At 37.5% G+C, this 20310-nt stretch overlaps 1 long non-coding RNA gene across 1 annotated transcript in view; it reads right to left on the minus strand.

Moving 5' to 3' along the window:
* Nucleotides 1-4049: 4049 nt before the first annotated feature.
* The window catches only part of LOC149622665 (uncharacterized), a 265341-nt gene continuing 249080 nt past the window's right edge, over nucleotides 4050-20310 (minus strand). Inside the window, exon 7 of the long non-coding RNA XR_016374982.1 lies at nucleotides 4050-4063. This is a non-coding gene — a long non-coding RNA (uncharacterized LOC149622665). The remainder of the gene's footprint in view (nucleotides 4064-20310) is intronic.

Below are 20310 nucleotides of genomic sequence, written 5' to 3' on the forward strand. Positions count from 1 at the left end.
GTTTTCCGTTGAAATAACTTATTTTACAGGTAATCAATTTCAAAAATTTACTTATCTCGGGTTTTCGGGCACAATTCCATTCCCCCAAAACATTTTATCATTACATTAATTACTTTTTAGAGATAACGTGTCAAAATAAGCTTTAAAACAATAAAAAACTGAATGAGCGGTCTGTTTAGCCATGACCAAAACCTTCAAATCAGTGTTGCTAATGTTAGAAAGTGGATTTTCCCAGTTCCATTTTAAAAATTTGCCGCATTTCCCATACCCCCTTTTTTACAGTCATATTTATCTGGACTATTTTATCATACTAAGTTTAATATGGAATATCACTCCGCATGGTTTTGACAATATGTACAAATGCTATAGAGCTTTAAAATTCTCAAAATATGCTTTTTTTTTCAGTGCCAAACTTAAAATCACCGAATTTATTTCAAAATGTCGCTTGAAATTATTAAACCGGATAAAATTTTCGAAAATGCACTAATTTTAACTGTGCAGTTAAAATTAGTGCATTTTCGAAAATTTTGCACTATTAACCCTTGAACAGGAAAACTCCGACATTTGATTGATCTCGGAAAAATATTACTTTTTCCCACAGAGCCTAAAACCAAACTACATTGGCAACACTGCTTTAAAAAATTACAACAAGCACCCTTTCGAGACATGTTCTGAACAAATTAGTGCTTAACACGCTAATAGTACGACCACGGAGAATTTATGTAAACTGTAGTTGAAATATATTCATGTGCGACCTGCGGCACTGAATGGTCTCTAACCATTGTTTGAAACTAGAGAGAAAAATAGTGAGCAGCATTAATCATGTCCTGAGCTATGAGAATGAACAGTATGACTGTTGACTGAAGTACACTAGACATTACATCATTTTGCATAACCACGAGTAAAAATCTAACTGTCCCTACTTAATTTTCCGACATTGTTTTAAAACTTATCCACTGCGAAACATGCCGGGCACAAATGGGGGAACCTTTTAAAATTCAATGTCATACACGTACTCTCTCAAAAGTAATTAATGTAATGATAAAATGTTTTGGGGGAATGGAATTGTGCCTGAAAACCCGAGATAAGTAAATTTTTGAAATTGATTACCTGTAAAATAAGTTATTTCAACGGAAAACGGTAATGGAACGTTGTTTTTTCTTAAGCATGCCTTTAAGTTTCAATTAAAAAGAAAAATTTATATCTGATCCTTCAGTCAAGTGATAAGCTCAGTCTTATCGATACTTTTTAGGACTTGATTCTAATCAAGGCATTTTTGATTAATTCGAGTTTGTCCTAAGAGATCGTCGATACTGTCGATGTGTAAATCCTTGGAAATTAATAGTTCGCCGCTCAATAATCCCGAATAACATTTGACAAAAAACCTTGCGCCAAGTAACCAGCCCAGCAATAGAATTCTCGCCGCAGTTCCATCACCAACATCATCAGAATCTGAAACAGAATTAGAAATCACATTTACAGAAACGTCGTAAAACATTTTCCAATCCAAAAATTATTCGGCGCAGACGATAACATTTATGTAATTTTGCAACAAAAACAAATGCGTATGAACTTAACAGTTTTCTAAGAGACCAGAGACGTATTTCCAAACAGTATCATAAATGAGGTGAAGTGGAGATTGCGACCTAGTTGATTTGATGTATTTGATAAAGGATGTTGCTAGCGCCATTAGGACCAAACAGAAAAACATCGTCAACCAGATAGTTTCATTGAAGCCTATTATCGCCAGACGACTTTCAGCTTGATTTCCTTTATCTTTGACACACGTTAAGATCCTATTGGACTGAGTTTGCACAGCTGGTGACAAGTGATAAAGCTCCAATCCATAAGGGCTTGGATTATAGGTTAGAGCGACAACGTCTGTAAACTATTAAACCTAAATTACGTTACAGAAATGAATTGTGAAAGTATTTTGTATTTTATCTCGGGTTGAATTTAAATAAGCAACGTTCAGTATTCATAACCCATGTTGTAGGGCATAGTCCCAATATTGTAACTCAAATTGAAAATTGGTTTCGTTACGTCGAATCTTTTCGTTAAATACCCATTTCAGCCTATTTAAATGATAAACAATAATAGAAATGGATATTAATTACGATATTCACCGATACGATATTCCCTCGAAGCGTATATTTCTCATTTTGATGACAGAATATAAAGGAATATTGCAAAACTAAGATTATTGTTATTAAATTATGGGAAATGGATGAAACACGGTTTACCTCTGATTAAAAGCGACATTTTACTCATAACCAAAAATATTTAATAGCTTCAATATAAAACTTGACGTACGTTACGTTTCGCAAGTTACATATAATGTAATGAAATCGGAAAATGTTCATTAACCGAAAGTTCACTATCATATCTCCTTTCCACATTAACGGAACGAACTTATAGTTACTCTAAGCCAAAAATTTTCTTGAAATTCAGCTAATTGACCCTTTGGTTAGTAAACATATTTAAGGTCTTACAGTTAAGAACGAGAATCTGAAATCCATGATTTTATCTTCAGTGGTTATTCTTTACGAGTACCTTCCAGAGCAGGTTGCATGTTGCATTGAACATAAGCACTCTGAGTAGTGGTCACTTCTACTGTTAATTGATGAAAACTTTAATGCCTTCTCAGGTGTTTTACAAAGTGTTCTATTCCTGATCAGAACCCTATAAAGATTTCCTTAAATGTTTAAGTTGTATACTGTAACACCAGAGAACTATAATCTTCTAAAGGTATTCATTAGATATCCTTATAGACCAAGAGCTAGTGGCCTGGATCTTACCTCATAAAGTACAAAAGGTCTGACCATTGGAATGAGTTCAGTTTTGATGCTCATTAATAGATTTGGCCGTCTTACGCGCCACCGCTGGGGTATTTGAGGGGGGCGGGGTCATGTTTGACCCTAATGAGGTATGATTTCTTACCTCATGAGGTACATGAATAAAAAAGGTGGAAAATGATAGAACTGAAAATGGCGATTCCAAATATATGAAATCTGATGTCATCAAAGGGGGCCATCAATAAATCAGACTGGGGTTAAAATGGTCGAATGAGGTATGAATTCTTATCTCATGAGGTACATGCATGAATCCGGTGTTGTTTGATAGATCTGGTCGTGCTAAATAGCAGAATATAAAATCTGACTGGAATATATGCGGCTTACGTTTAATCTGACGGCCTGATTCTTGCGTCAGACTATGACAACTTCGTGCCTCATAAAGCTAGATTCCCACTCGACCGAAAAAATCACGCAGCATACGGTAGAAATTTTAACTTACGCCGTCGTCCGGCTGTAGACTGTTCACACTACGACTGAATTTTGAGTTTGGCGGTAGATATTTTTGGGTCACGTGACAGATTAGAGTGGTTTCCATAACATTTATTTCGCACTCTGAATTGGTATCTCTGTCCCAAGAAAGTATATTTTCTAGCCTCCTCAATAAACACTTCCTTATTAACATTTTTCTTTCTTCGTGGCATGTTTCCGACCAAAAAAATACATGGCGACTATCAATCTATCTAGCGTATGCGTGCACTCTTAAAAATTTATGACGTAGTCAGTGGGATAATTTCATTGGCTGAGACACCGGCGTAACGCTGAACACGACCGAAAAATAGAACACCACTTGCGCCCGGCCGAGCGGAAATTCCGTCTGGCTCGGCGTAAAGATTCTTCGGTCGAACCCCTTTCTGCCGGGTCTCCGTCTTAATTTCCGTCGAGTGCGAGTCAAGGTCAAATGTAGCATGTATTGTAAAACCAGCCCCACTTATGTCAAGTACATTAAACTTAACTTGTTTGAGCGAGTTGCCTCTGTTTCTATCGAGGTAATGTGGTGAAATATTTTTGACTGTGATAAATGAGATGAACTTAAATTGGCATCATTTAATAATAGAGCTATTTCAATTCGGGGGTAAGGAGAGTTTTTGAGGCGGGCTTTCGCCAGTCCCCGCCTAGGTGCATTATTGAGCGCGAAATTTAGCTTAGAGTTCTACAGTGGCCCGCACGGAGGGAGGGTGAAAATCGGCTCCGTTTATTGGCAGGCCCAACTGTGACGTTTCCCCTTCAACTGGTATAGCTCTATGCAGGAAGATTTTACTTCAAACTCATTCAATGAAACCTTCTAACGTTAAATTATTATTTAATGCAAATAAAGATACAAAAATGTTACACGTCATCTGGTTCATCATCCGAATCACTCTGATAATCAATATATACGGTTTCATCGTCATAGTCACCCTCCCTCCGTGTGGGCCGCTGTAAAACTCTATGCTAAATTTCGAACACAATAAGGCACCTGGGCGGGGACTGGCGAAACCCCGCCTCAAAAACTCTCCTTACCCCCGAATTGAAAGAGCTCTATTATTAAATGATGCCAATTTAAGTTCATCTCATTTATCACAGACAAAAATATTTCACCACATTACCTCGATAGAAACAGAGGCAACTCGCTCAAACAAGCTAAGTCTAATGTACTTGAGATCAGTGGGGCTGGTTTTACAATATATCACCTGCTACATTTAAGCTAGACTCGCACTCGACGGAAATCACGACGGAGACCCGGCAGAAAGAGGTTCGACCGAAAAATCTTTACGCCGAGCCCGACGGAATTTCCGCTCGGCCGGGAGCAAGTTGTGTTCTATTTTTCGGTCGTGTTCGGCGGTACGCCAAACTCAAAATTCAGTCGTAGTGTGAACAGTCTACAGCCGGACGACGGCGTAAGGTAAAATTTCTACCGTATGCTGCGTGATTTGCGCCGGTTTTTTTCGGTCGAGTGGGAATCTAGCTTTATGAGGCACGAAGTTGTCATAGTCTGACGCAAGAATCAGGCCGTCAGATTAAACGTAAGCCGCATATATTCCAGTCAGATTTTATATTCTGCTATTTAGCACGACCAGATCTATCAAACAACACCGGATTCATGCATGTACCTCATGAGATAAGAATTCATACCTCATTCGACCATTTTAACCCCAGTCTGATTTATTGATGGCCCCCTTTGATGACATCAGATTTCATATATTTGGAATCGCCATTTTCAGTTCTATCATTTTCCACCTTTTTTATTCATGTACCTCATGAGGTAAGAAATCATACCTCATTAGGGTTAAACATGACCCCGCCCCCCTCAAATACCCCAGCGGTGGCGCGTAAGACGGCCAAACCTATTAATGAGCATCAAAACTGAACTCATTTCAATGGTCAGACCTTTTGTACTTTATGAGGTAGGATCCAGTCCACTGGCTCTTGGTCTATCCAGCATCTGATACGCATTCGCTGGTTAATAGGGTTCCATTAACAGTTTCTGTTACAAGTTTATTTCGGCTTTTAGTTTTAGTTAAGTTGACCTTGCTAAAGATACGCTCGCAATCAGCATTCGAGTAGAGTAATGAAAGTATGGAGAGTGCAAACTTTCCAACTATTTCAAACTCTTTTTTTCCATTTTAATCTTAAAGTTTCATTACTTTTTTCCAAAAAGATCAATCTCCTTGATATTCTTAATTTCTTCGGGTAAGTTATAAATACTGAGGTATCTAAACTGATTATCCAAATCCTGCATTCGGTCTTTGTGGATAATTCTTGGTAGTTCTCTTTCTAGTGGGAACCTGGCCTTCAATTACAGACAAGGGAGATAAAATTGATATTTTAGAGAGAACATGATCATTTAAGTAAAATCTTTGTTTTATTTAAATGCATCCGATATTTAGAATTTCCCTACACCTTCTGTGAAAGTCATTCTGCAAAGCTTGAAATTCTTTAAGACACCTTAGTTTTTTGTCACTCAATGCATCTAGAACTTTAGCTCCAAGATAGATTTGATTCAGCTGGAGGTACTTTGCCTCATTATTAACGTATATTTGATTTAAATCTGTTGTGCTGTTAATGTATTGTCGATCCATGAAACACATTAGGAGGTTCTTGAATGTTAGTAAAACTTTCATGAACTGTGGCAATTACAACTTTTGAAGATTGAAAATATTCGTTCAGGCCAGCTAATTTTGGGAGAACCCATTGCAGAAATAAATAAAAGAGTTTGATGCATGGATCGTGAAGAGTTTTACAAATTTCTTCAGCACCTAACAATTTCGCCCGATTCCACATATTTGACAAAAAAAAACATTTTAGCGCATTCCACTGCTCCAAATTTTTGTTAACAACTGCGAGAAGAGAAAGCCACCTCGTTTGAGAAAGGTGCAGAATTTTTTGTTTGGGAATATCCAAAATGTCTTGAAATTTTTTGAGTTCCGATAGGTTCTTGTGACTGTTCTTTAGAAAGTTATATATGTTCCTGGCAAGGTCCTTGCATCGTCGAAGAAGGTGTTTCCAGGACTCGCTAGCACACAACGCCAGGGAATGGCAAATGTATTTCATAACAACTATGCCAGGGCATTGTTCTTTGAAACAACTTGACACAGAATTGTAAGCACACATCATGGTGTTAGTTACAGCCGTCCGAACCAAAGCCTATTACGTTTTCAAAACTGATGTTTTGAGATTGAAATACCTTTACTACAGACTGAAAAATATCTTTAGTAGATTTTCCTGGCTCAGCAGTGTTTTCTATTTGAATAAATTCATAGAATTTGCTCACAGCCTTTTCGCTAGCTTCATTGCTAAATCTTACTACAATATAGGTAGTTTTTAATGATAAAGTATCAGTGCTTTCATCTATCAAAATACTAAAATGAGTATTCTTAAGTTGTTTACTAACTGCTGCTTATGTGATGCTCCTATCACCCTAATTGATAGACATGTTTTAGTCCTTTTAAGCATAATTTCTTGAGCAATTTTTGAGTCTGGGAAACAAGTCTTCATCAGGTCGTCAAATGATCAATGGATTGAAAGGAATCTTTGTGTTCAACCACGAAGCGGATATTTTCATTTCAGCTCGCTTAACACCATCTGCGACTGGTTTTGGTCCATGATTGTTTTATAAAATATGTTCGTACATCTTTCTTGATGGTTTTTAATCTTTAACTTTGTTTTGATGTTTTTCCATGCATGTGATTTTTAATCACTTGCATCTGTGCTTGAAATGTCATATTGCAGAATTCACACTTGGCTTTGGTGGGATCATCTTTTATTGGTTTCAGCTAAACTGCAAATTCCGGTTAATTTTCCCATTCTTTCCGACACTTCTCTTTTTTTCTTTTTCTTCCGTTTTCCTTGGCTCTTCGTCTTGTTTTGGAGTTTCATAACCTTCAGATACACTGATTGTGACGACAGTGGCAGTGACAGATCTAGAATGATTTGCCTTAATAAATTAATAATACCTTACACATTTAAGCATTACCTTTTACCTCTAAAAGAAGAACCACACGCCATCACATTCGGTACCTTCGGAAGTTCAGTAGATCAACCCCAACTAAAACTCTCTGATTCAGTGATTCTCTGCCCCACTGACTCCCACACAACAGAAAGCCAAATTCTAACAAGCAAGCAGACTACACCACGCTTCTGAAGTATGAATGGCAAACTTATCATATCCTCATGTAAGGTTTGCCGTCTACGGAGTCCCTACATTTATACACTATCCTCCCTGGTGAAATAAAACGCTAGAAAATTTAAGCATTCAAAAGCTTTATTACACTAAAAATTTTTTGGAATGTTGGTAAAATTATAGTAAAAATAGTACTATATAGTACAAGCATAAAATTTTAGTACAAACCAAATCAAAAGCAAAAATTATCGAATTGTAGTATAATTATAGTACGTCTGGCAACGCTGCCTAAAATTTAGGTGGTGTACATTACTTTAGCTCCTTGTTTATTGTTGTAAAAAACTCCCTTTTCTACAAGCTTTCAAAGAGGAGCGAGATTCTGGTTATATATTGATAGTTAGGAATTTTTAAGACAAAGATTTTGACGTCAGGCAATATTGATGACGTCCACGCTTCAATCTATAATACCAACTTTAAACTGTAATAATAATTATCGATTACCATGTATTTATCATTTTATTTAGAGAATCTCACAAAAATAAAGTAAATATTTACGGCTAAAGCACATCTATTTCTTTATATACAGGATTAGAGCTACTGAATGTCACCGCAAATGAAGTAACATTAGCCTATATGTTTGAAATATAAGAGACAATATTTGATGGTGCATTTCCATGTATAATGTTATAAATAAGCAATTATATGACAACGGCAAGAATTTAGTCTTTTCTCATAAGAGAAGCGAGATCGTTTTTTTCATAAAACTGGTCAAAATAAAGCTAGATGTTCTGAAATATCTTTGTGTATAAATTTATTATCATTTTAAATTTCATGTTTTTTAGAAAGTATGCATAAAACTAATGAAAGCGAATATGCCATCCACATCCCTTACGAAAATGTATGATCAAATATTGATCAAATGAAGTTAATCCAAAATTGGGCCGATCAAACATTGACAGAATTTTGATTTCAAAAATCCATTCAAAATTTGTTCAAAAAAAAAAAAGGATTTCAGAGCAACGCTATCTCGGCCATTGCACATTTTATATCACCTTTATCGAGTCCCGATTTCCATTTGAGCAATTGTACTAATTTTATTTCTTAAATTATGATTTGTTACATAACTTTTGCCTGTACCCTCCTTCCGCTCCAACCCTGTTCTTGACACGTAATTCGCGAACAACCCCAAAAAGATTTATTCCTCACAAAAATATTGCAATTTGAATCAATGATTGTCCTTGTTTGAATTAGCAAGTTGGCTAATGGAACCCCAGAGTTAAAGGGCGTTTTTTCAAGCCATTTATCAAGTTGGCTAATGGAACCCAGAGTTAAAGGACGTTTTTGCAAGCCATTTAGCATGTTGGCTAATTGAACGCCAGAGTTAAAGGACAACTGTCACTAATATCAAAATTTTGGATTTTTTTGTACAGTCAAAGATATTTTATGTCCAATATAATAAATTTTGAAGGATTTCATTTTTAAAAAATCAATGAAAAAGTTATTAGAAAAATTCGGAGTTGTATAGGACAGCCGCCAAATACATAAAAAGACCTAGGTTAAACCTACCCGTGGCGCCCTCTTTTAGGGATCTCGGCCAGCTGATTCTCACTTCCGCTAGTCTCAGCCAATCGCGTGTCAATAGAAAAATAGTCGTCGTCGGTATTACCAAAGGGTTAGACAATTTCTTTTATCACTATTAGTACATCGGTTTATTATTATGGCCGCGAACGTTGGTTATATAGAGAAATCGTCAACAGATGATAGTAATGTGGATAGTACTAATGAGAGTGATGAGGAGTATAATGATGTAGTAATAAGACCAAGAGGTGTTGTGATGCCATATAGGTTTGAACCTATTGAAAGAAGTAGCAGTTCGGATTCTCAGACTGTTTTGTTTCTAGGTTACCTCAAGTGTGCTTAACGTAGTTTATGCTTAGTTTAATTATTTACTAAACATTACCCGAAAGAAGACATTGTGAGATAAGTGAAAACTGAGAGACTTTATTAGGTTCATTACTCTTAACGTCCAAACCCTCTCTGCCTGTTGCTTTAGCCAGAGAGTAGTCTTACAAATAATATCGATTGACCAGTATCTGACAGAGAAATATTACAGCGACATCTAGGTCGTTATTCTTACATCTTTTCCCTCAGATATGTTCTTTATACTTTAGAAAGGTTTGAAACTAGAAATTATATGGACATTGCAATACAGTGTAAATTGTTTCTTAAAGATTAAAGCATAGTTTTTTTTTTCTTGTTTGTTTAACTACCTATTATTAGAAATTTGTACTTTAACGTTTATTGAGCTGTATCACGTATTATTAGAAATTTGTACTTGAATGTTTATTTGAGCTGAGTTACTTATTATTAGGAATTTTTAGTTAATACTAGACGTGTAACTATCACGTGAGGAATGTTCGATTATCACTAAAGATTTAGCCTCTTTACTGGCTTGACTTGTCTTGTCGACCGTCGAGCTGCAACTGGAGTCTCGATCTGTGTCGGTGTTTATCGGAACTTGTTCGCGCTGCGTTTTCCAGTGGTGGTGTATAAATTTCAGTTGTGCTACTTGCTGGAGACGTGGCGTTAGGAACAAGTCTTGTTGGACTTTGGGGGTTAGGTGTAGCTGACATCCTGACTGGCGACGTTGGTAGCGCAGTGAAATTGAACCGTATTGGTGTGTCAGTACCCTGTGTGAACGAGTCTTTCTCCTGCACCTGGCGGAGCTGTCGTCGATTACGTCGTAACGTTGTCCCGTCTTCGGTTTCTACTATGTACGATCGCGGTGCGGTTTCGTTTACGACTAAGGCTCTGCGATCCCAAACGCCTAGTTGGTTTTGTATGCAAACTTGCATCCCTTTTTTGAGATGTGGGAGTTTGTTGCCAGTTAACTTGGGTTGCTGTTTGACGAGGACGCCATCGCTGGTGTTGTTTTTGTCAACAACGGGCCTGTACTCAGGCAGACGTGTGCGAAGGGGTCTACCCATTAATAGCTCTAACCCATCTGCTTCGGTTAACTCTGAGTGCACTGTGGCATATGGGGACGTCACCCGGTCCGTGGGTTTCCAGCCTGTTCTGATATGGTCTTTAACCCTCGTTAAAACGGGATCCTTGCTAGTCTCTTCCTTGATGAGCTCTAACATAGCGTCACTAACTGGCAGGGACCTGAGTACGGAATTGACGTGTACCTCTAGCTCGTCAGATGTTTCCTTACATAGCGTAGCGTCGCCGTGAGTTAATGGCAAGCTCGATCTGGATAGAGCGTCGGCTAGAATTAGGTCCTTCCCAGGCTTATACTCCATTGTATAATGATATTTGGCCAGTTTGAGGAAAAGGCGTTGCAGGCGGGGTGGCACGTCAGCCAAAACCCTCTTTACCATCGCTAACAACGGCTTATGGTCGGTTTCCAAACGAAATGTTCTGCCGTACACATAAGTGTGAAACTTTTGGCATCCAAAAACGAGACCGAGGCACTCTTTCTCTATTTGTGCATACCTCGTCTCGGCATCTGTCAACGCTCGTGAGGCATACGCTACAGGCTTCCAGCCGCTATCTTCGGTCTGCTGCAATAAGACAGAACCAAGTCCACTGTTCGACGCATCCGTTGATATTTTGACAGGTAATGATGGATCGTAGAACTGTAGGATAGGACTACTTGTGAGCGCATCCTTTATGTATTGCCACTCTTCGTCATGCTGCGGTAGCCTTTGTGGGTCTGTTTCCGACTTGAGTAGCGAGCGAAGAAACGTTGTGTGAGAGGACAGATGTGGTATATATTTACCGACATAGTTTACAAGGCCCAAAGCTCGTTGGACTTCGGCCTTCGTGCTTGGAGTTGGCATTTTTAATACGGCTTCGACCTTGCTAGGATCAGGTCGCATCCCAGCCTGTGAAATGATTTCACCCATGTACCGTAACTCTGTCGTACGGAATACGCACTTTGTGGGATTTAGAGTAGCATTAGCCTTTGCGAGGCGTTTCAGGGCCTCTCGCAACTGTTGATCGTGATCGTCCCGAGTTTTACCCCATACTAGAACGTCATCATGGATGGGCCTTGCTTGCTTGACTCCATCAAAGATTTGACTGAACACCTTGTAGAATATTTCAGGTGCCGATGAGATTCCAAAAGGCAAACGTGTGAAACAGTAGCGCCCATTCGGTGTGTTGAACGTCGTCAGTAACTGACTGTTTTCATCTAGCGGGATCTGATAAAAGCCAGAGGCAGCGTCCAACTTCGAAAAATATTTGGCGCCTGCTAATTCCGCTTCGATTTCCTCTTTAGTAGGAATCTGATAATGTTCCCTACGTATGTTCTGGTTTAAAGGCTGCGGGTCCAGACACAGCCGAAGTTTAGGAACGTCGTTAGTGCTACTCTTTGTATGTCCATCACTGGAGTCCGCCACAACCTTTCTCTCGATTATAACAAGGGGACTCACCCAGCTGGTTGGTTCATCTATTTTGCGTATGATCCCTTGGGCCTCTAATCTGTTAAGTTCTTGTATAAGGCCTTCTTTTAGTGCAAAGGGAACTCGACGGGGGGGAACAACGACGGGTACTGCGTCTTTCGCAAGCTGGATAGTACAAGACGTTTTTAGGCAGCCAATCCCCGTAAAAACTGTAGGAAATTCTTTTATGATGGTTTCCCGAAAGTTATCTTGTACTTCGTACGCAGGGAGTTCAGCAGTGTGTACTCGCTTAATAAAACCCAAATCTTCGCAGGACTTGAGGCCTAAAATTGGTACTAGGTTCGCCGAGACTAAGACGAAACTGGCAGGGTACCTGCGGCCTTTAAAGTTAACCTCTGCATCAAACGAGCCAAAGGACTGTATGTTCGACTCACCGTACGCAGTCAGGTTAGTCTTACTGCTACGTATTGCCGGCCTTGGTTCTAAACAGTTGAAGATGTCAAGTGGGAACAGGTTAGTTTGAGCACCTGTGTCCAGTTTGAATTGAACCGTTTTGTTGTTCAACGTGAGGGGTTCAACCCAATCGTTGGAAGATGCATTTGAGGTAGCGGTGTTTTGTTCGGCGACCGCCGCTCCTATGAAGAAATCTTCATCTTCCTCAGCTTGTACATCATGTATTTGGCCAGACGCTGAACTTTTGCAAGCCTTTGCATAATGGTTTCTCCCATGGCAGCGTAAACACTCCTGATTATACGCAGGACATTTTCGCCTCTCGTGGGTACCCAGACAACGGAAACAGTTTTTAATCATTCCTTTACTTTGAGGTTGTCCTCCTGTACTCGTTGTAGTCGGTCTCCCTTGGGCTTGGTGTTGTGTATTCTTTGCTGCTTGCTGCTTTTTGCGGCCCCGTTTCTTATCGTAATTGGCGTGTATTGCATGTACGTCTTGATTTGCTGCTGATAACCCGTTATCGTCGAAATATTTCAACTGTGTATTGAGGGTTTCCGCGGCTTGACATATCGCCATAGCTTTGGCAAACGTGAGATCCGTTTCTGCCAATAACTGCTTACGTACCCGAGTGTCTTTTATACCCGCAAGAATTTGGTCGCGTATAATCGAGTTTTCTTTAGTTTCGAAGTTACACGACTGGGCTAAAAGTCGCAATGCTACTACATATTGTTCTATCGGTTCGCCATCCTTCTGTAGGCGACAACGGAAAACATAACGATCATGTGCTTCGTTACCTTTAGGGGTACAATAATCGTCGAACTTTTGAACCACATTAGCATACGTGCGATCCGCAGCTGCTGCGAACGTGAAAGAGTTGTATATATCTATGGCTTCCTGACCCGCAATAGTTAAAAACAGCGAGAGTTTCTGCTTATCAGTTCGTGCAGTCGTAGATTCAGTAGCCATTTCATATAATTCGAACCTCTGTTTGAAAACCCGCCATGCCTGCTGGGCATTTCCAGTTCGAATTTTAAGCTCCGGTGGTGATTTTACGTGATCCGTCATTTTTTATAGATCTGGGCGGGCAAGGCTTAAGGACACAATGAGGTGTGCAAGGCCTATCGCTCAACTTTCCCTCTCTTCAAACAGCGAAGAACGCGTGAAAAACGTAAAATTCTGGCACCATGTTTTGTTTCTATGTTACCTCTAGTGTGCTTCACGTAGTTTATGCTTAGTTTAATTATTTACTAAACATTACCCGATAGAAGACATTGTGAGATAAGTGAAAACTGAGAGACTTTATTAGGTTCATTACTCTTAACGTCCAAACCCTCTCTGCCTGTTGCTTTAGCCAGAGAGTAGTCTTACAAATAATATCGATTGACCAGTATCTGACAGAGAAATATTACAGCGACATCTAGGTCGTTATTCTTACACAGACAGAATTATCAGAAAGTTCTGAGACTAATTCAGATAATGCTCAACCCCCTGCGGGACCAAGGCAAGGGATCACAAATTGGTAAGTTTAGTACAAGAAATTAAAACGAAATGCTAACCTAGACTCTAAACAAACGTTTTTCCAAATCCATAGTGCATATGTGGTTGTTGTACCGCGATGTTAAGTGAACATGGGAGCATCTGTTGCTTTGAAAATCCAAAGATAGTAGACCTAAAGAGTGATGTAAGAAACTGTGTAACAACACAAGACTTCTTCGTTCAAGGGTGTTTGAATGTTCATGCCTTGTACTATGCCTTCCATCGATATAATCGCCGTCGGAGGAATGCTGAAGACGATATACATCAGTATGATCTCTAATGGGTTTTACATGTTCAGTTCTCTATATTTCTTTATATCTAATCTAGACAGTACCGCTATTGCGCATACAGCACGAGTTTATAGACAATTAGCTAAAAATGTTAGAAGACCATTGCCAAGCTGCGCAGTTAATAAAATCAAAGACACCTTTCCGTCTGAGGAATATTCTGGGTTGAAATATCCACAACGCTGAAGAACTGTTTCAATTGGAATCTTCATTGACAATTTTTGAAACTTGTCATATAGCCTAGTCTTGCAAATAATTTATGACAATATTTGTATAAGTTATTTTTGATATGTTCCTAAAATTTCAATATATTAATTTTAAATTACTGATTAATTTTTCAAGAAAGAAATAGCCCAGAAAAATAATCCTGTTTTCATTTGTATCCACTTTGTGAAAATGGATACAAATGATTTTTGTGATATTCTATTAAACAGTTTATGCTGATAAGACTGTGAGCATAGGTATGGTTTCTAATTTTTGGTCATCAATGACAGTATTATGTTCCTAATATTTAAATATAAAAATTGTTTATTTTTTAAAAAGCAACTAAAACATTTTACGGATATGTTTATAATAGCATAAATTTAAAAAATGTAGTTTTTTTCATAATGAAGTGATAATGTACTAAGGAGCTTTTTTAAAAAATCATGTTTGCTATAAAAATAATGTATACATTTATCTTTGTGTAACTCTTAAATCTTTTTGACTAAGTGTAAAGAAATGTGATATCAAGTGATAAAAAATGTAAAATAAAAAAATTGCTGATAACTTTAGTTTCTTTTTGCGTATCTGGACTGAAAACTTTTAATTGCATCTCCCATTGTAGGTCGTTTGTAGGAAGATGCAAGGTTTGGGAGGGATTTAGAAGTTATTTTTTCCTTCTTCATAACTTGAAACATCTTCTAATACTCTATGTAGTTCCGCCATCAATTGTTCTAAATATGCATATGTGCTTTCCTCTTTAATTTTTTTAACTGTGCTCGCCCGCTTTTACTTTGGGATATGCAAGTTTGTACCTTAGACTACCATCCGCTATTCAAGCTTGCTTTTTATTACTATTTTCATTAAAATGCAAAGCAGCTGTTATAAGTCGAGCATTCATCCCACGAAGAAAATAGTGCGTAGATTTATGAGCAAAATGGTTTATAACGCTGTGGAAAATTTCTGCGCTAGAAGTCTGTTCGTAAGGTGAAAGCTGCCTCACATCTCGTACAAGCCTCAATGTCATTTTTTCGCATTCAATAAACGAATCCTTTTCTCTAACCAGCCACTTTCGAGGAGGTCCCTCAAGTTTCCCATAATCATAACACCCAAAAGGGCCATCATGGCCCAAATGCATATCCAGAATATGATTAAGCATGGATAGCCATTTTGCAACCATAATCTCTCGTTCTCCATCACTTGTAGAAGCTATCCAATAAATGTGATTAGCTATACTGTTAGCCCATTCTCCGCGAATTGAATATTTTTTCTTCTTACCTAGCGTTTTCAATTTACTTGCAAATCCTTTACTAATGTGCCAACAATCAAACAGGTGGATTATATCTGGATGACACTTTTTTAAATATGATCTAATTTGAACGTGACGATCTGTAATAATGTGACTGATTGAGAAGTCTTTTTTAAGGAATTACAAACAACGAATAAGACCTTTTTCCTTATAGGAGCTCCCTCCAACTTCATTTGATTGCACCAAGGAAAAATGGAATACTTTGTTTTCAGATGTTTCAACAATAGTATAGCTCTCATATTTGGCTGAGTAACCAGGAGAATCTGAGCGACCATCACCAGCGAGTATTAATTTCTTTCCACGGAATTTTTCAAACATACGTTTTTGTTCATTATCCCATACCCGCTCAACTGCCGGAAACAAGTGACTGGACTGATCGCGGAAATAGGTTCTATAAGAACACGTTTGCACACCATTCAAATTTAACATTCGTAGAATGGTTTTAGGGCAAGATCCTGTAAACAAAATTGCCGCTGAAAGCAAAATATTCCCTTCTACTCTCTTGTTGCTACTGTTAATTTCATTTTGCCAATAAGTGATATTTCCACACGTCATCTTCTGACAAGTTGATGTTACCTTCATTAGTGACCCTTTCACTTGAACAACCAAAAATCAATTTGACAAACACAAGAAACACAGCTTTAGCAGTTTTAAAATACAAGATTCATGGACTATGAACTTCCTATTTTTATCATCTGGTGTATTATGTGAGACGTTTTAAGCAGTACTTTCCATTTCTGAAATTGATGGGCGGTAACTCAAATCAAACGGGTCTGCCTCAACATTTTCAGAATCTGATTCAGCTTCACTACCGTAAGGTGTTGAAGAAAATATTTGTTGTGGAAAGTCAGTTTGTAATCCATTATCTTTAAAAAATTTCGCTTGTGGTAACAAAACCCGCAAAGCTTCATTTGATTGGAACCATTGGAACTGAACATCATTTTGTAAAGATATAGTTGTCTGAATACCTCTCGTAACCATTGGAATGCGAGCTTGCGTACGTTTCGATTTAGTGATACATTTATCACCCAGAATTGTTGTTCCTTTCTTAGAGGTTGGCGCGACTGTATCTAAAGGGGCCAAGGTTCCCGTCGTTGTCTATAACTTGTTAAAAATCTCACTATCATCAGAATTTTGAATAGTCTTGGATATATTTATATCAAAATCATCTGTTTGTAAATGTCTCAAGTAATCTCCAGGCTCATTATTAGAACTTGTTCCAAAAATTGTTACTAAGTTTGATGTGACTGTAGAGGTACTTCTTGCCTTGCCATAAGTTTTAATGTTCTTGGATATATCTATTCCCTTATAGTCATCTGTTCATAACCTTTTGAGACTTGAACCTTCTCCAGGTTCATTACTCGTGCTTTTTGCAGCTAATGGCACTGAATTTGGTTTGAGAATTATCCGCTTTTCCCCTTTTACTTGTTTCAATAGGTTCAAAACCTATATGGCATCACCACACCATCTCTTGGTCTTACTATAACATCATTATGCACCTCATCACTCTCATTAGAACTATCCAAATTACTATCATCTGTTGATGATTCCTCTATATAACTAACGTTCGCGGCCATAATAATAAACCGATGTACTTATAGTGATAAAAGAAATTGCGTAAGCGTTTGCTAAAACCGACGACGACAAAATTTATTATATTGGACAAAAAATATCTTTGACTGTACAAAAAAATCCACAATTTTGATACTAATTCAACCTTAGAAAAATGCAAATGACTTTTACTATTTTTGGTAATATTCAACTTAAATGTTGAATATCTTAAAATTGGCGTGCACGATCTTGATTACATTTACGTATGTTGTTAAGCGTATAAAACTCTACCGGTAACTGTTTAGTTTATAGCAGGAAGCGCCCCGGAAGTTTGTCATCTAGGCAATCAAACCTTAGCAAATTGCAAAATGACTTTTAATATTTCAGTAAGATTCAACTTAAATGTTGAATATTTTAAAATTGGTGCGCACGAATTTGATTAAATTTAAGTATGTTGTTAAGCGTATAAAACTCTACCAGAAACTGTTTAATTTATACCAGGAAGCGCCCCGGATGTTTGTCATCTAGACAATCAAACCTTAGAAAATTGCAAGTATAATTAAGTATGTTTTTAAGCGAAAAATTTATGTATTGTGGGATTTAAGACTTTTAAGAAATTACTGAAATCAATATAATCAGATTTAAACATTTATTTCATTCAATTCAAATTTTATTATTAATGATAATAATAACATATATGTGCAAGATAATAGGAGTTAGTTTTGGGCTATTTACATTCATAAAAGTATTTTACTTCTGGAAGGAAAAATGCCAATTTCCCCCTATGCTCTTATGGGGAAATAACCCATAAAGTATAGATCCGTGACCAAAAGTGAAATAAAAGTTATAAATTAATCTGTATATGAATGACAATGATTGTGCTCGATGGTATCCGATAACAAAAATGAAGTTTATTCTTCTATTGCTCCCCTGTACTAAAATATTACATTCCGATATATGGGGGATTGTCAATAGAACCCCCGTTGTGGGAAGCCTCCTTGCCGAAACTTCAAACGTATTCTATTCTAATTCGAAGTGTGCCCATAAAGTTAAAGGGAGAATCAAATGGTCAGAAAACCATTTTTAATAGATTTAAATTGATAAAATATCATCAAAATTATCAATGAAACTTAACAAAACCTTTCAGGGCGCGCTTTTAATCACGGAATAAAGCATGTGAGGTGTCAGTTGCTAATTGGTCACTCGCGTTAACACTGGCTTTATTATAAAAACACAGTCTTGGTTTAGTAATCAACTTTTGAAACTTTGGAAAATTATATAAAATTAACGGAAAGGTTTTGCTAAGTTTTATTAATATAAATATATTTAAAAAATGCATGTCAGACCATTTCACTCTCCCTTTAACACTCAGTGCTATTTTGTTTAACAACAAAAGGAGGGTGGGTTGTAAAAAGTTCATCCCATTGAAATGAAAATGTTATACTTTCTACCAATATATATCTTCTATCAGGAGTTCATAACCCTCCTTCGGGGTTATGAACTCCTGCTTCTATGGAATAAAGAGGGAAAAACGTCGCCTTTCAACTCGCTTTTTGGCGTATTCATTCGCTTTAGGCTTTGGGGACAGTGAACTCCTGAGTTTATCCCTTTTTACAAATTGTCTATTGAAAAAATTACTCCCGTGACACCTTCTAGCTTTCAATGTTGGTCTATGGTTAAAATTAAATCGTGGACCTATGGGATTCCCCAAAAAACCCCAAATTCTAGGCTTTCTAACAATAGTGTACCCTTAAACTTTAGAAGTCAATGTTACCGAGGGGCAATTCACTCTTAACATTATTAGCGTTCAATTACATCCATACTAGAAACTAGGTAGATATTTTCAAATTGGATTTTCTGATGGAAACATCGTCTTTTTAGCCACAATAAAAAATTGCCGATTTTCACACACTTTATTTCAAGTGAGCCGCCCCTCGATAGAAATGAGTTGAATATAAGCTTGTGAAAAATAAGTTACTAGTTCTATTCGCTGTTAGACCATTTCGAGAAGATTATCATTATATTTTCTCTAGTTGTTTGGCGATATTCTAAAACTATAAATTTTATTAGAAATATTATAAAATTTCGTTAGCAAAATTTTATTTTTTAACGACGTTAACTTAGTGATTTTGAAATGACTTTCACCGCAAGGCATCGTGGAGTAAGTAATGAAACGTTAGTCAATTGCATGTATAAAAGGTATCTTGAAACAAAAATTTCTCTCCGTGAGATATCTAAGCTTGATTTTTTTCGAGCAATTGCCACCGATTTAGGGGTTAGCAAAAAAAGCCACGAAAATGCAGCTAGAATGTTTCGTAGGAGATACATGAAAGATTCTAAAGATTCTTACGTATACGAGGTTCAAAGAGGATTAGGAACTATGTTTCGGGAACTTGTTGATAAAAAAGAATTGAACGAAAAGAGAACCCCTAGTTCTAAAAATTTAGTAATGGCTATCGAAGCGTCTCCTGACGTTTCTGAGCCAATAGTTTTGCCCACGAATGTTGAGCCCATAGTTTTGCCCGCGATTGTTGAACCCCTAGTTTTGACCGCGAATGTTGAACCCCTAGTTTGGCCCGCGAATGTTTAACCCCTAGTTTTGTCCCCGAGTAATACTTCTAATTCTATCAGTTTAGTAATGGCTAATGAGCCAATAATTTTACCCGCGAATGAAACCCCTAGTTCAATAAATTTAGTAATGGCTATCGGAGCGTCTTCTGACGTTTCTGAGCCCATAGTATTGACCGGGAGTGAATGTAAATTTGTCTCTCAGCCTATCGTAAGACGATCACAAAGGTCGAAAAATCCAAAAAGAGAGTCAGTCTATGAATACATTCCTCTTCTCGCGAGTTGTATTGTTTTTGAAGAAGGCCCGATAATTACGGAAAATACTTCGAATGCGCAAAATGTAAAGAATGGACTCAATACGAGTGTATGTATTATAACGAAGGCTGTAGAACTAATGAGAAAAAACCTGGTTGCCACTTGTGCCCCTTGTTTAGTTTGGAATCGTTAATATAGCATATAATTGTTGGGCTAATGCTCTTTTTCAAGCACTGATGGAATTGTCCGAGTTTAATGTAAAGGGACCTAGGAATAATGATATTAATTTATT

The sequence above is a fragment of the Phalangium opilio genome, unplaced genomic scaffold, assembly GCF_054372755.1.
Source record: "Phalangium opilio isolate 3A_F unplaced genomic scaffold, DU_Popi_V2 ptg000194l_1, whole genome shotgun sequence".
Classification (NCBI taxonomy): Eukaryota; Metazoa; Arthropoda; class Arachnida; order Opiliones; family Phalangiidae; genus Phalangium; species Phalangium opilio.